The sequence below is a fragment of the Erythrolamprus reginae genome, chromosome 7 (genome assembly GCF_031021105.1).
Source record: "Erythrolamprus reginae isolate rEryReg1 chromosome 7, rEryReg1.hap1, whole genome shotgun sequence".
In the NCBI taxonomy this organism is placed as follows: domain Eukaryota; kingdom Metazoa; phylum Chordata; class Lepidosauria; order Squamata; family Dipsadidae; genus Erythrolamprus; species Erythrolamprus reginae.
This window is the reverse complement of record NC_091956.1, coordinates 39737371-39752240: the sequence shown is the minus strand read 5'-3', so window position 1 is coordinate 39752240 and position 14870 is coordinate 39737371. Positions and strand designations below refer to the sequence as shown.

General features: G+C 34.9%; 1 protein-coding gene across 1 annotated transcript in view; it reads left to right on the top strand.

Annotated features, from left to right (window-relative positions):
• PROM1 (prominin 1) overlaps positions 1-14870 on the top strand; it is a 541566-nt gene that overhangs the window by 27853 nt on the left and 498843 nt on the right. The gene's annotated exons all lie outside the window — the stretch shown is intronic.

Genomic DNA, 14870 nt, shown 5'->3' with positions numbered 1-14870 from the left:
ACTGTGGCTTAACTTCCTGGCTCCAATCCTTCCCTGGTCAGTAAAAGTACTGTTGTAAGTCGAGGACAACCTGCCTTCCCTCCTAGATGTTTTCTGTGGAGCTTCAAAATGGACTCCTGATCTGCTTCTAAAAGAGTGCAATGGTCAGACAGATAATTCTCGACTTCTGCTGTGACCCCAATGGAGGCCAACGTTTCTATTTCCTGAGTAAGGCAGTTATTAAGTGAATTCTGCCTCACTTTACCACTTTTCTTGCCATAGTCATTGTGAATCCCTGCAGTTGCTTGTCAGAAGATCCCAAAAGATGTTCACATAACCCTGAGACATTGCCACCATCATAACTATGTTGTCAAGTGTCCAAAGTTTGATCCAATAACCCCTTTATTTTTCTAACAAAGTCCTTCCTTCCTAGAAGGAAGAATAGAAAGAATAAAATGGAAATGGGGATTAAAATGGGATACAAAAAAATAAAAAAATAGTTCAAAGTTTTGCTCAGATTAAATAAATTGGAGTTTGAGAAAGGTTGATTAAGCTTGGAGTATTGTTTTGCTTGCTCTTTTTAAAACTTTAATTATTTTTTCTATTTAGATATATGAATATAGGAATTGCTGATCTGTTTTAATAAAATTAGAAGTATTGATTATAATAAGATACGTAATAGGTGATACTGATTTGGATTAATGCATAAATGGAATTGAATTTAGAATTGTTGGGGAGATTAATGATATTAATGGTTTGTAATTGATTAAAAATAGAGAATATTTAGAATTTTTTCCTTTTTTTTGTCAAATTGACTGAAATTTAAGATTAATAATTAAATAAGAAATGCAGATAAGTATTCATATATGTTTATGTTTTGCTTTTAATTTTCTTTTATTAACATCTGATTGGCTATACAAGGTTTTCTTGTTGTGAAGATGGTGTCGATCCAGCTGCAATGGTCCTTGAACGAAGCCAATTATTGGGGCTCTCAACAGTCAGGATTCAGACCTGGTTACAGCACAGAAACAGCTTTGGTCATGCTGACAGGTGATCTCTGGTGGGCCCAAGATAGGAGATTATCCTGTATCCTAGTGATTCTTGACCTCTCAGTGGCTTTCGATACCATCGGCTATGGTATCCTTCTCCGCCGGTTGGAGGGGGTAGGAGTGGGAGGCACAGTCTTATGGTGGTTCACCTCCTACCTCTCTGGTCAAGTATTAGCAGAGGATCAGAGGTCAACTCCTAGGTCCTTCCCTTGTGGGGTTCCTCAGGGGTCAGTCCTCTCCCTCTTGCTGTTTAATATCTATATGAAACCGCTGGGTGAGATCATCCAAGGGCACAAGGTGAGTTACCATCAGTAAACTGATGATACTCAACTATACATTTCCACCCAATGATCACTCAGTGAAGCAGTGGAAGTAATGTGCCAGTGTCTTGAGGCTGTTAGGGTTTGGATGGGTGTTAAAAGGTTCAGACTCAACCCTGACAAAACAGAGTGGCTGTAGATTCTGCCTCCCAAGGACACATCCATTTCCCCGTCTATCACTCTGGGGGGATTTTTGACCCCCTCAGAACTTTTTGACCCTCTTGTCCACAACTTGGGTATCCTCCTCAATCCACAGCTGACTTTGGAATATAATCTTTCAGCTGTGGTGAAGGGGCGTTTGCCCAGGTTTGCCTGCTGCACAACATGGAGTCTCTACTCACAGTCACTCATGCCTTTATCGAGGTTCGACTACTGCAATGCTCTCTACATGGAGCTACCTTTGAAGAGTGTTCAGAAACTCCAAATCATGCAAAATGCAGCCGCACGAGCAGTCATGGGCCTCCCAAGGCATGCCCATGTTTCTCCAGTACTCCGTGGACTGCATTAGCTGCTGATTGTTTTCTGGACACAATTCAAGTGTACCTATCATAAGCCCCTTATTTAACTACATCCAACCAAAGATGATAACCCCCTAGAAATCATATGGGTCAACATAAAAGCCAACTCAATCCTAAGCTGCATCAACAGAGGAATACGCTCCAAGACCAGGGAAGTACTAATACCACTCTACTATGCCCTGGTCAGACCCCACCTGGAGTACTGCATCCAATTTTGGTCACCTCACTACAAAAAAGACATCGAAACTCTGGAGAAGGTGCAAAAAAGAGCAACCAAAATGATTAGGGGACTCGAAACCAAGACTTACGAAGAGAGATTGAGAGAACTGGGCATGGACAGCCTAGAAAAAAGAAGGTCTAGAGGGGACATGATAGCAGTTTACAGATACTTGAGGGGTTGCCATGGTGAGGAGGGGGTCTCTTTATTCCCCAGGGCACCAGAGGGCCGGACGAGGAACAATGGTTGGAAGCTGACCAAGGAGAGATTCAACCAGGAAATAAGGAAGAATTTCCTGACGGTCAGAGCGATCAACCAATGGAACTGCCTACCAGGGGAGGTGGTGAACTCCCCAACTCTGGACACCTTCAAGAGGAGATTGGACTTCCATTTGGCTCGGGTGCTGTAGGGTTTCCTGCTCAGGCAGGGGGTTGGACTCGATGACCTAACGGTCCCTTTCAACTCTATTAATAAATAAATAAATAAATAAATAAATAAATAAATCCTATGTATCGTCCATTAATTTTACCCATGTAATTCTATATAGTTCTAAAATTCTAATCCAATTTTACAAATTAATATATCCTAATATTAAACAAAACCTAAATATATCTTTTACCATCATTCCATAGTTAATCCATATTTAATAAAAAACCATCCCTCCTCAAATTTCTACCACTCTCTCATTTCTGGGTACCCCTCCCTCTCTCTCCCCCTTTTCTCTCTCATTTGTTTCTCATTTCTTCCTCTTCTTCCCTTTTTCCCTCATTCTTTCTCCCTCTCACTTCCCCTCTCTTTTTCCATCCTTGTCTCCTCCCCCCTTGTGTGTGTGTGTGTGTGTGTATAAACTCTTGAACCATTTCCAAAAACAGGTGAGGTCTGAGGGTTTTTTTCTTTCTTATTCTTTGGGTACTTTTCACCATATGCTTTAAATCAAGAGTCACTTCTCTCTCTCTTTTGTTTCTCTCTCTTTCCTCTCATTCTCTGCCTCAATCGTTTTCTCGTTTCTCTTTTTTCTCCCCTTTTTGCGTATTTTGTACTTTTGTCATATTTGTGGTTATAATTTTGGTTTTGTCTACGTTAATTTTAAGACCAGTTATTTCTCCAAATTTGTGGAGTTCCTCTAGTAAAATGTGTGCTGATTCTAGTGGGTCTTGGACTATAAATACAATATCATCTGCAAAACCTTGTAATTTAAAATGTTCCCTTTTTATTTTGATTCCTTGGATTTGTGAGTTGTTTCTTATATTCTTTAATAGAGTTTCTATTGCAAGTATAAAAATTAGAGGTGCTAGGGAGCAACCCTGGCAGACACCTCTCATTATTGCTATTTTTTTGGTGTTGTGATTATTGAAAAGTATTTTAACAGTCTGGTGTGAGTAGATTGATTTGATTAGGTTAACAAAATTATCTCCACATTTCATATGTTCTATTTGAGCTGTAAAATATTCCCAATATAGGGAGTCAAAAGCCTTTCTTAGTTCTATGAATATTGGTTTATCAGAATTTTTATCATAGTACTCAAGAGTATTAAATATGGTCCTTGTGTTAGAGCTAATATTTATTGCCGGTAAAAATCCATTCTGATCTGAATGAATAATGTTATTTAAAATCTTTTTGAGGCGTTCTGCAATTATTGTAGAAAATATATTATAGTCAGTATTTAATAATGTTTTTTGTCCTTATTTTCTTTCGGAATGATGGTTATGTAGGCTTCAGACCAAGTTTTGGGAAGTTTACCTTGTGTGAGGGCTTCATTGTAGATCTCTAGCATAATTGGTTCTAGTAGATCCTGATGGTATTTATAAAATTCTGTGGGAATATCTGGTCCTGGAGTTTTATTATTGTGCTGTTTTGTAATAGCAAATGTAAGTTCCGTTGAGGTAATATTCCTGTTTAATTTAATGCTTTCTTCATCCATTAATGTAAAGGTTTCATTTTCGGGTAGGTAATCCCTGATTGCACAGTTATCTATTATGTCTGTTTTGTATAGTTCGTGGTAGAATTGCCTTATTATCTGTTTTTTCTCTTCAGTGTTTGATTTTAGTGTGCCTAAGTTATCATAAAGAGCTTCTATGGCTTTTTCAGCTTTTTGTTGTGCCAATTTAAAGGCTAGCCAACGACACGGCTTGTTCGCTGATTCAAAATTTAGCTGTTTTATTGTTTTAATTTTATCAGTAAGTTGTTGTTGGGTTGCTAAGTTTATTTCATGTCTTATGGATTTAGTTTCAATTAAGGTCATTGTGTCATCTGGATTTTGTTGGAGGGTCCTTTCTGCAATCTGAAGTTTTGTGTTAATGTTGTTGTTTTTAAAATAATAATATTTTTATTAGATTTTTAAATGTTTACACACAGAGACTGCACATCATACAACATAAAACAGTGCCCTGTGAAGGTGCACCCACCACCTAACAACATACATACCCCACCACCAATTGGAGGGTCTGTACAAACATCTTTAACATTCTTCTAAGCTAGGATCTGCATTATATTTACATATCAAAGAGTGATTCTAATTTATTCTTTAAGGCTAGATCACAAATTCTGCTTGACATATAACCTCTCAACATGTCCCATCGTTCCATCAGTTTCTTCAATTTGTTTTCTTTGTACATATTCATCCTTACCTCCATAATTTCAAAGTAAGTGTGGTCCACCATGTACCGATACCAATTCTGTATCGTCCATTTTGCTGCTTCTTTCCAACCCAATACAATTACTGCTTGAGCGCTTTCCAATGCTGCTACTTTTATTTCTCTAAATTCTCTTAAATCTCCCTTTTTTACTAGTATTGCCATTTCTTTTGTGATTGTCCAGTTAATATTTAACATCCTGTTCATTTCATCTTGCACTTTTTTCCAACATTTCTGTACTACTGAATACTCCCAGAACATATGCAGTGTTATGGTTGTTAAGTTTCTCTTTTTTTTGTTTTCTGGAGTTTGCCTGATAGTAAATGTATATTCCATGGGTGTAGGCTTTTTCTGTATCCCAGACAATCTGTAAGGATGTAGCTCCATTGTGGTTGGTCTGGAAAAAAATTGGTAATTCATATTCTACACGGTTTTTAAATTGTTTTTCATTTATGGTTGACTGGCTCATAGTCCATCTTTGCCGTGTTGTGGTATTTAGATTTTTAAGAGTTAGAAGTATAGGGTTGTGGTCAGCCCAGGAACCAGGTAAGATCTGTGTATCTATTATTTGGTTTGTGATGTAGGAATTAGACCAAGCCATATCGATACAGGACCAAGATTTGTGTGGATGGGGGAAAAAAGTGTATTGTGCTCTCCATATGTTTTGCTGCTATTCTGTTCGGGTCTGTGAAACCCGAAATCAAAGTTTGAGACCCTGTAAAAAATTTTCCCTGCATATCTGAAACATATCTGAAGCATCATTTCAGGAGTTCTCTGTATGAGAATTTTTTTTTTGGGGGGGGGGGACTTCTTTCTTGCTAAAAAAAGTCCCTAAAGTTCTGTTCCTGGGTCACCCTGATCTGGACCAAAAATTCTCCATTTGAGGTGCTTATGTTTGGTCAATTTGAAAACTTTTTTCACTTGGAAAGTAGTCAGAACATTTCTGCACACAATGACATGAAAATTGAACTGAAAAAAGTAATGCTTATTGGTTTATTTTGCTCATAAAATGCAGTCCCCCCTTTTTTGTGAATTTTTTTTTCAATTTATAGATAGTTTAGCCTGCAGAATGCATTAAATTTTACTAAAGTTGGTCTGGGATTGGTAGTTTTAACATTTCTGAACATAAGAAAAATATAAATGAATTGAAAAAAATGATGCTTATTGGTTTTTTAAAATCAGAAATAAGACCTCACCTCCCCCCCAAAAATGCTTGCAACCATTTTCACTTTAACATTTTTTTAGGCTCCAAATCAGAAATATTTTTAATATCTTAGGCATTGATTTACTAAATTTAACATTGCTGATCATCATAAAAATATTTGGGGGAGGGGGCTAACTTTTTTCTGGGCAAAGTTTTACCTACACTTGTATTCTTCCCTGGCCTATTTGACCCGAAACAAAAATTATTTTAGGTACTTAAATTTGGTCTTTTTGAAAACCTTTTTTATTGGGAAACTAGTTTGAACATTTCTGAACAAACTGATATGAAAAATGCACTGAAAAATTGATGCTTATTGGTTTATTTTGATCAAAAAGCCCCCCCCCCTATTTTGAGCATTTCCTGTCAGTTTATATATATATATTAGGCTACAAATCTCCAAGTGATTTTCCCCCAAAAGGTTTGATATACAAAATTGAACATTTCTGATCATAAGAAAAATATAAATGAACTGAAAAAAACTATGATTTGTTTATTTTGCTCAGAAAAGGGCCACCCCCCTCGGCCTTGCTGTGTACCATTTTTTCACTTTTTATATAGAAATATTGGGAATATCCTTTTGAAAAGCAAGCACACCACCAACCTAAAACTCTTTTTTAAACGTTATTCCTGAAAGGTTTTTTCCCTACCATCGAAACTGAGGGAATAAGAATTGTTTAAGTTATATATAATACTCAATAGTCTTTTTTTCTCCTCTTTGCCTTGAAGTGGACTGTGTATGAGACGTTCGTAGTGTTTGATTGCAACATAGAAAGAAATAAGATCTAATATTCAAGATGGAGGATTAATATTTACAAGAATAAAGAAGCTGACGGATTAGTTTTGGACACGTTAAATTGACTCTTCTTCTTCTTCTTTTTTTGCCTTTATTATTATTACTTTTTTCTCTCCTTTTTTTTTTGGAATATTATATTCTGTTTGGATTGTAGCGCATTATTTCCTGACTTTCTTTTGTGGGCTGGTTTCTGAGAAAGCATTGTTAATGAAGATATTCTTTTTTTCTACCTGAAATTAAAGTGCCATTCGGATTATTTACTTGGACTATTTGGATTAATTGGATTATTATTTGGACCTTTTTGGATTACTATTTGGACTATTTGAAATTAAAATTTGCCTACTTTTTTTCTTTTCATTGTTTTTTGTATTTGTGAAATAATAATAAACAAGACTATCTTATTGATACAATACTGGACTTACAAATATCAAATGAATTAAATGATATTGGAACATTGAACACTGATTTAACTGACCCATCCCAATCAAAAGAAGAGCAACTAAAGAACTTAAATACATTTTGGATTTTTTCTTCTTCTTCTAACTTTATAAATGAATTGCTAAACTTCCCTCTTCCCCCCTCCCTTGTTTGGTCCCCCCCTGTACCTCTTTATCTCCTCCTTATATATTCTTTGATATTATGTGTGTGTTCCTTTATCTTTTGTGTTTTTCTTTTTTCTTTTTTTTTTCTCTTAGGTCCTAAGATTGTTTAGATTGACACAATATATATATATATATAGAATTGTAATTGTTTTATTAATTCTTTTTTAAAGTAGATTTGCATTTTTCCTTTCTTTCCTTTTCTTTCCTTCTTTTTTCTTTTGTTGTGTCTTTTCTGGATTCACTCCTTTAAGTATTCTTATTTTAAACAGATTTCAAGTAAGTGTTTATCAGAGATTTAGCTATCTGAAACTATTTGATATTATAATTCCACATTTTCTCTCTTTTTAATTGAAATTGACTTTACATAATATTGGAAGTATTTTTCATATATATTTAAGCTGTTTGAACACTATTTGACATATTGATATACTGTTGATATACCCTTCCTTGCACCTTTTTAAAAATCTTTCTGTTTTGCTGCTTTTATTGAATTTTAACATTAATATTAATTTTATAATAACAATATTAAAGACTGAGTGACTATTAAATTGATGCCATTTTGGAAAAGATTAAAACTTACAGATTTCAGAAGACCTAGAAAAGTGCCTAAGATGTCCACCACCTCGACCATCATAAAAGCTTCAAAGAAACAAACTACAACTACAACTGCTACACCACAAAGCTCCCCTTCTCCATCGCCATCTTCTTTACCACAAAGAACAATAACAAGTATGTTGGCCAAGGAGAAAGAAAAAGAAAACCCCCCAGCACAACCAACTTTACAGACTATTCAAGACACACTGGCCTTGCTTCAAGTTTCTATGCAAGCTAACAGAGATGATGCACGGCAAGAGGCCCAAAAACACTATGAAGGCATAAAAGCAGAAATGAGCAACTTGAAGTCTGAGATGGAAAACGTGAAAGGAAGTGTTCAAGCAATGGACGGAAAAATTGAAGCGATGCAGCAAACCTTAAAAGAAAATGAACAATGGAGGAAGGAAGTGGATGACAAAATAGAGAAAGCCGAAAAGAGAATGGATGAATTCGAGCACCATAGTACAGTGGCTAACAGAGGATTCGATGAAGCCATCACCAATCTTGAATTACAACGAGCCGCACACGGGTTGAGATTCCAAAATGTGCACGAAGAAAAAGACGAAAACTTAGGTTAAAAAATGGTGGAAATAGTAGGCGAGATTCTACAGATGGACCCTCAGGATGTAATCAAAGAGATTGATGAAATTTACAGAGTACAAACCAGCTATGCGAGAAAACACAACTTATCAAGGGAAGTACACATCAAATTTATTAGGAAAACCATAAGAGATGACATTCTGAACTGGTCAAGAGACGAAAGTTTAAAATATAAAGACAAAGACGTTATAATACTAAAACAGGTACCAAGAAGAGTTCGTGAAAGCAGGAGGGAATATTACTTCCTAACGAGAATTTTAATTAAAGAAAAAATAATTTTCAGATGGCTGGCAAAGATCCAGAATAAAACTAGAAACAGTTGATGAAGCAAGAGCCTTTTACGAACAATCTGGACTGTATAGGCATGACATATCATGTAGAGAAATTGGAGCGGGAGGAGAGGAAAGGGGAGCAACCTCAAGGGGGGAGGAAGAAACTCAAGATCCTAAGACCAAACAATCTCAACCACAACAAGAATTGGTACTAAGCACCAGACTTCGAGAACCTAGAGGGGGAAAAAAGTACTATAAATAGAAATGTACTCAGATTTAAAAAATTTCTCTGTAAACGTAAATGGATTGAATCACCCAATAAAAAGAAAACAAATATTTTCAAAACTTAAAAAATTAAGAGCTCAAATTATGATTTTACAAGAAGTTCATATTAAAGATATGAGTAGAGATTTATTATGTAATTCTAAATTATGTAATTTGTTTACTAGTTTAGCTGCAAAAAAAAGGAGAGGTATAGCGGTGTATATTGATGAAACGATTGAGGTCAAACAACTTTACAGCGACAATGATGGTAGAATTTTAATTTTGCAAATAAATTTAGAAACAGGACCTCTCGTCATTATATCGATTTATGCTTCAAATGAAAATCAAAAATCATTCTACAAAGAACTATATGAGAAAATAACAGAATTATCTATTGATAATATGATCATAATTGGAGACTTTAATGCAATAGCCGATAGCAAAATGGACTATTCAGGTAATAAGAAAAATAAAAAAAAGAAAACGATCCTACCCACAACCTTTTGGAAACTCACCTCAGAATTAATATTACAAGATTTATGGCGAGAGCGCCACCCCACAGATAAACAATACACTTTTTTTCCGAATCCACACAAAACATGGACTAGAATAGATATGGCATGGATCTCAACTCAGATCTCTGAGTGTGTTTCAAATGTTGAAATTGATTTAAATGATTGGGCAGATCACAATCCATTGACAATTACTTGGAAGAGAAACAAAAAACCAAGATATTGGAGAATGAACAGAAACATTTTATGAGACTCTCAATATAAAGATTGGATAGAAAAAGAATTGGAATTTTTTTAAATCTAAATAATAACATAGACACTACAGCACAAAATTTATGGGATACAGTCAAAGCATATATACGTGGATTAACAATATCTTGCACAGCAAAAAAAAAGAAAAAAGAAATACCAACTTCAAAAATTGAAGACAGAACTAAAAGACTTAGAAGTAATATCACAAAATAATCAAGGTGAAGACAAGTTACTTAAACACAAAATAAATTTAATAGAACAAGAACAGGTAGCTGAAAAAATTAAACAGGCCAAACAAGAATATTTTGAGCATGCTAATAAACCAGGATGCTGGCTAGCATTTAAACTAAGGAACCAAAAAGAGGCAAGAATAATAAAAAAAAACCTAGAAGATAGTAAAGGCATACTTAAACATAGAATTGAGGAAAAGAAAGCAATAGCCTTAGAATTCTATAAAAATTTATACCAAAAAGAAGATAAAAATGAAGATGAAGTCTTCGACTTCTTAAGTTCAATAGACTTACCTACTTTAACAGAAGACCAACAACAGAAATTAAATGCACCATTTACTATGATAGAATTACAGCAAGCACTCAAATGTCAAAAAAATAACAAGGCCACCGGCCCAGATGCCATACCTGCTGAATTTTACAAACTAAATAGTAACATACTTATAACAAATATGTTAGAAACATTCAATAACATAATACTAGATGGTAAAATTCCCAAAACATGGTATGAAGCATTAATAACTTTAATACATAAATCTGATACTAAGAGAGAAAAAATTCAAAACTATAGACCAATTTCACTATTAAATGTGGACTATAAAATTTTTGTCTCAGTATATGCCTACAGATTAAAAAATATTATGTCTGGATTAATACATGAAGATCAAAATGGGTTTCTTCCAAATAGGCAGATTAAAAATAATATGAGAACAATTATAAACATATTAGAATATTATGAAGAGCACCCGGGAAAACAAATGGCATTAGTATTTTTAGACGCGCAAAAAGCATTCGATAACGTGGATTGGCTATTTATGAAATTACTACTTAACAAAATGAACTTTGGAACTAAATTTTTTAACATAATTGATGCCATATACTCTGCTCAAACAGCAAAAATCATTTTAAACAATGATCAAACAGAAAAATTTGAGATACAAAAAGGCGTCAGACAAGGTTGTCCCATCTCCCCATTACTATTTATCTTATCACTAGAAGTTTTATTGACAAAGATAAGGAAAGATAAAAATATAAAAGGTTTACAAATCAAGAAAGAAATATATAAACTACAGGCTTTTGCTGACGATGTTGTTTTTATATTAGAAGATCCATTAAACTCTATTTTAAAGTTAATAGACCAGTTAGGGGCTTCCGGTTTGGTGGAGATCGCGGCGGGACATCTTTGGCAGGGCTCTGCCAGGCGATCCCTTCTACCCCCTCCGAAGGTCGCATTTGCGATCGGATCGGGCTCGGATGGCCCGATCCCAGAACAGGGGGCTCTCCTCTGCCCGAGGAGCCATCGCTGAGACTCCGGAGGCAGCGGTTCGCCCCGCAGCTTCGAAGACGGGAGAACCGATCCTCTTTGTTTAAGAGGACCGGCCAGCGCTTTCTTCCCTCGCCCAGCGGGAAGCCGAGAAAAATTTTTGAAGTGAAAGTTCCACATTTAACTTACTGAAAAAGAATACATTCGATAAAGGACTTAAGGTAAAAAAATTCCTCTTTGTTTCAAGATTAAAATTTGAAGATTTGATCGTTCGAAAGCCTCAAGGGAAAGCTTTCTTTAACGAGGCGAAAGTGAAAGTTTTTTTTTTCTTTGAGTTTCATCCGCAAATAACAGCCGAGACTAATTTCCATTTTGTATTTGGACTTTGAAATCTATAAAACATTTTTTCTACCTTATGCTTCAATAAAAGAGCTTAAATTGGAAATGACTATTTAGAAGACTTCAATGCTTAAAAGAAATTAGCAATGAAGAGCAAAATTTCTTTATTATAGTCTGTTAAAAACATTGTGTTCCGGGCTGACATCTCAACAGCGGAGGAATATAACTTTGTTGCCTTTTCTTTTTTTCACCCTGTTGTCTCTGCAACATAATAACATCATATAACAACTTGAAAATAAAAGTGAAATAGAAGGATCTGATACCTTTCCTTTGGAATATTCACCCTTGGTTTAACCTAACTGGATTACTTGCTGATTGCTTTTGGATTACTTTGGATTACTTGCTGATTGCCTTTTTCTTGGGATTATTTTTTTGAAAACTTTTTCACATCTGTCTGGACATATGAACTTCTGACTTCTAACCTGACTCCATTTTGAGATCTATTTTTTTTGCCTTTGTCTTGGATTTGGAAAAGAACACAGACTCCATTTTAACCACAAGAAAATTATTAATTTGACTTTCTTCTTGAGACCTGCAATCGGGATTAAGTGTAATTGTATTTTCTGACATCTGGATTCATATTCTTCATTTATAATTTCTTGATTTATAAGAAGACCATAACTATATACATTGTGTTTTTTCTTTGATTAATTAATCCTTTTTTGATCCCCTTCTGATTTTTTCTTTTTTTTATTTCTATCTGTAAAAGAAGTTTGAACTGAAGACTATGCATTGTTAGCAAACCTTGGTTCCCTGCTTTATTCTAATTATTTGAATTGAAATATTCCCCCCCCCTTTTTTCCTTTTTTCTCTCTCCTTTTACTGCTTTATTAAGTCTTTTCTCTTTTCCTCCTTTTTCTTTACCTTCCTAGAATCTCCCTTTTTAAAATAGCTATTATTCTTTCTTCGCTGTTATTTACTTTGTTTTCTTATTAGACCACTTATTTTTAATTTTTACTTGTCTCTTATTTTTAAAGGTTTTACTTTTGTTCTCTGTGTTATTATATTTTTAAATTTTTTTTTTTAGTCTCTATAATAATAACAGCAATAGTAATAACAACATATATTGGATTTTGAATTTTGATTTTTTTATTTTTCTTTTGACAACTGAATAGTTATAATTTAAGGGTAATTGTTAATAAAACAGATTGAATAGATTTGGAATTTACAGAAATTTTCTCCCTTTCACCACATACAAATTTAGATTGATTTAAATTAATTCGAATTTTAAACAGTGGATTCAAATTTGACAATGTCAACTTCTTCAACGGTTGTTAAAACGGTTAAAAAACAAACCACAGCAACAATCTCTTCTCCACAAGTGTCCCCGCGTCCTTCCCCGACGCACCAGGCCTCAGCTATGTCTTCCAAGGATAAAGAAAAAGACAAAACAACGCAGCCCAACTTTGCAACATTACAAGAAACTTTAAACAATATGCAGGACTTTATCTTTAAATCTCAAGAGAATGCCACCCAACAAAGAGAGGCTATAAAAGAGGACGCAACACAACAAAGGGAAGCTATAAAAGCAGACTTGGCAGAATTTAAAAAGGAGATGGCCCAACTGAAAGCTGATATGGGCGAGGTGAAAGACCAGATAAAGGTGATCCAACAAACACTACAAGAAAGTGATGATCGAGTGAAAAAGGTTGAAGAGAAATCCGACAAAAACGCAAAAAGAATTGATTATCTTGAAGGGAGAGCTGATGTAAGACACAGAAGACATGATGAATCAATTATTCAGCTGGAGATGCAACGTGCTTCGTATGGACTACGATTTCAGAACATGAAAGAGGAAAAAGATGAAGATTTAAAAATGACTATGGCGGAAACGATTGGAGGAATACTCCAGGAGGATCCTGCTGCGCTAGTGAAAGAAATCGATGAAGTTTACAGGACTTCGAATAGTTACATCCGTCGCCATAATCTTCCAAGAGAGATTCATATCAAATTCACCAGGAAAACTTTGCGAGATGACATACTCCATTGGGCAAGAAACTCCAAACTCCAACATCAAGGAGTGGAAATAAAAATATTAAAACAAGTTCCAAGAAGTGTCAGAGAGAGCAGAAGAGATTACCAGTTTCTTACCAGAATTTTGATCAAAGAAAATATAACCTATCGTTGGTTAATCCCACAAGGTCTTTCTCTGACATGGCGTTCTACAAGATACAAGCTGGAAAATGTAGAACAAGCTAGGTATTTCTTTGAAAATAGTGGCATCAGCCACATGGACTTTTCAGATAAACAACAAGAGGCTCAACAACAACCAGCACAACAGCAACCAGGGGAGATACTAGCAATCCAACAAGAAGAACTATTGGGGGCCACTGCTCAAGTAATAGAGCAGGACCAAGGTGCTATAAGAAGAGTTCAGCCTCAGCGAGAAACCAAAAAACCCACTAAATGACAACAACTAAAGATCTAAAGATCTTTTCGGTAAATGTTAACGGACTTAATGAACCAAGGAAAAGGAAACAAATCTTCTCTAAAATCAGAAATCAAAATGCTCAAATTGCAATATTACAAGAAGTACATATCAAAAAAGATAACCAAAAATTATTGTTGAATCCCAAAATTGGAAAAATGTATGCTGCATTAGCAGATCAAAAAAAAAGAGGTGTGGTGATGTATGTAGAGAATTCTATAAATTCCAAACAAATATATAAGGATAATGATGGTAGAATACTGATTGTACAAGTTGATATTGAACCTAGACCTATAGTGGTTGTTTCTATTTATGCTCCCAATGAAGACCAAATGACATTTTATAAAAATTTACATCAAATAATAATAGATTTAGCTATTGAGAATGTATTAATAATAGGTGATTTTAATGCTATTGTGAATAGGCAATTAGACCATTCAGGGGGAGGGAGTCATAATAAAAGGAAAAAAACAAAAAGAAATCTACTACCTAGTACTTTCCAAAAAATGAAAACAGAATTATTGCTAAATGATATATGGAGGGAAAGACACCCCCATAAAAGACAATTTACGTTTTATTCTAATCCCCACAAAATCTGGACAAGAATAGACATGGTATGGACACCAAAAATGGTTGCAGAAGAAATAAGGGAAGTAGAGATAGATGTTAATACATGGGCTGACCACAACCCAATAGTGGTTTATATAAGAAGGAACAACAAACAGAATATTTGGCGGATG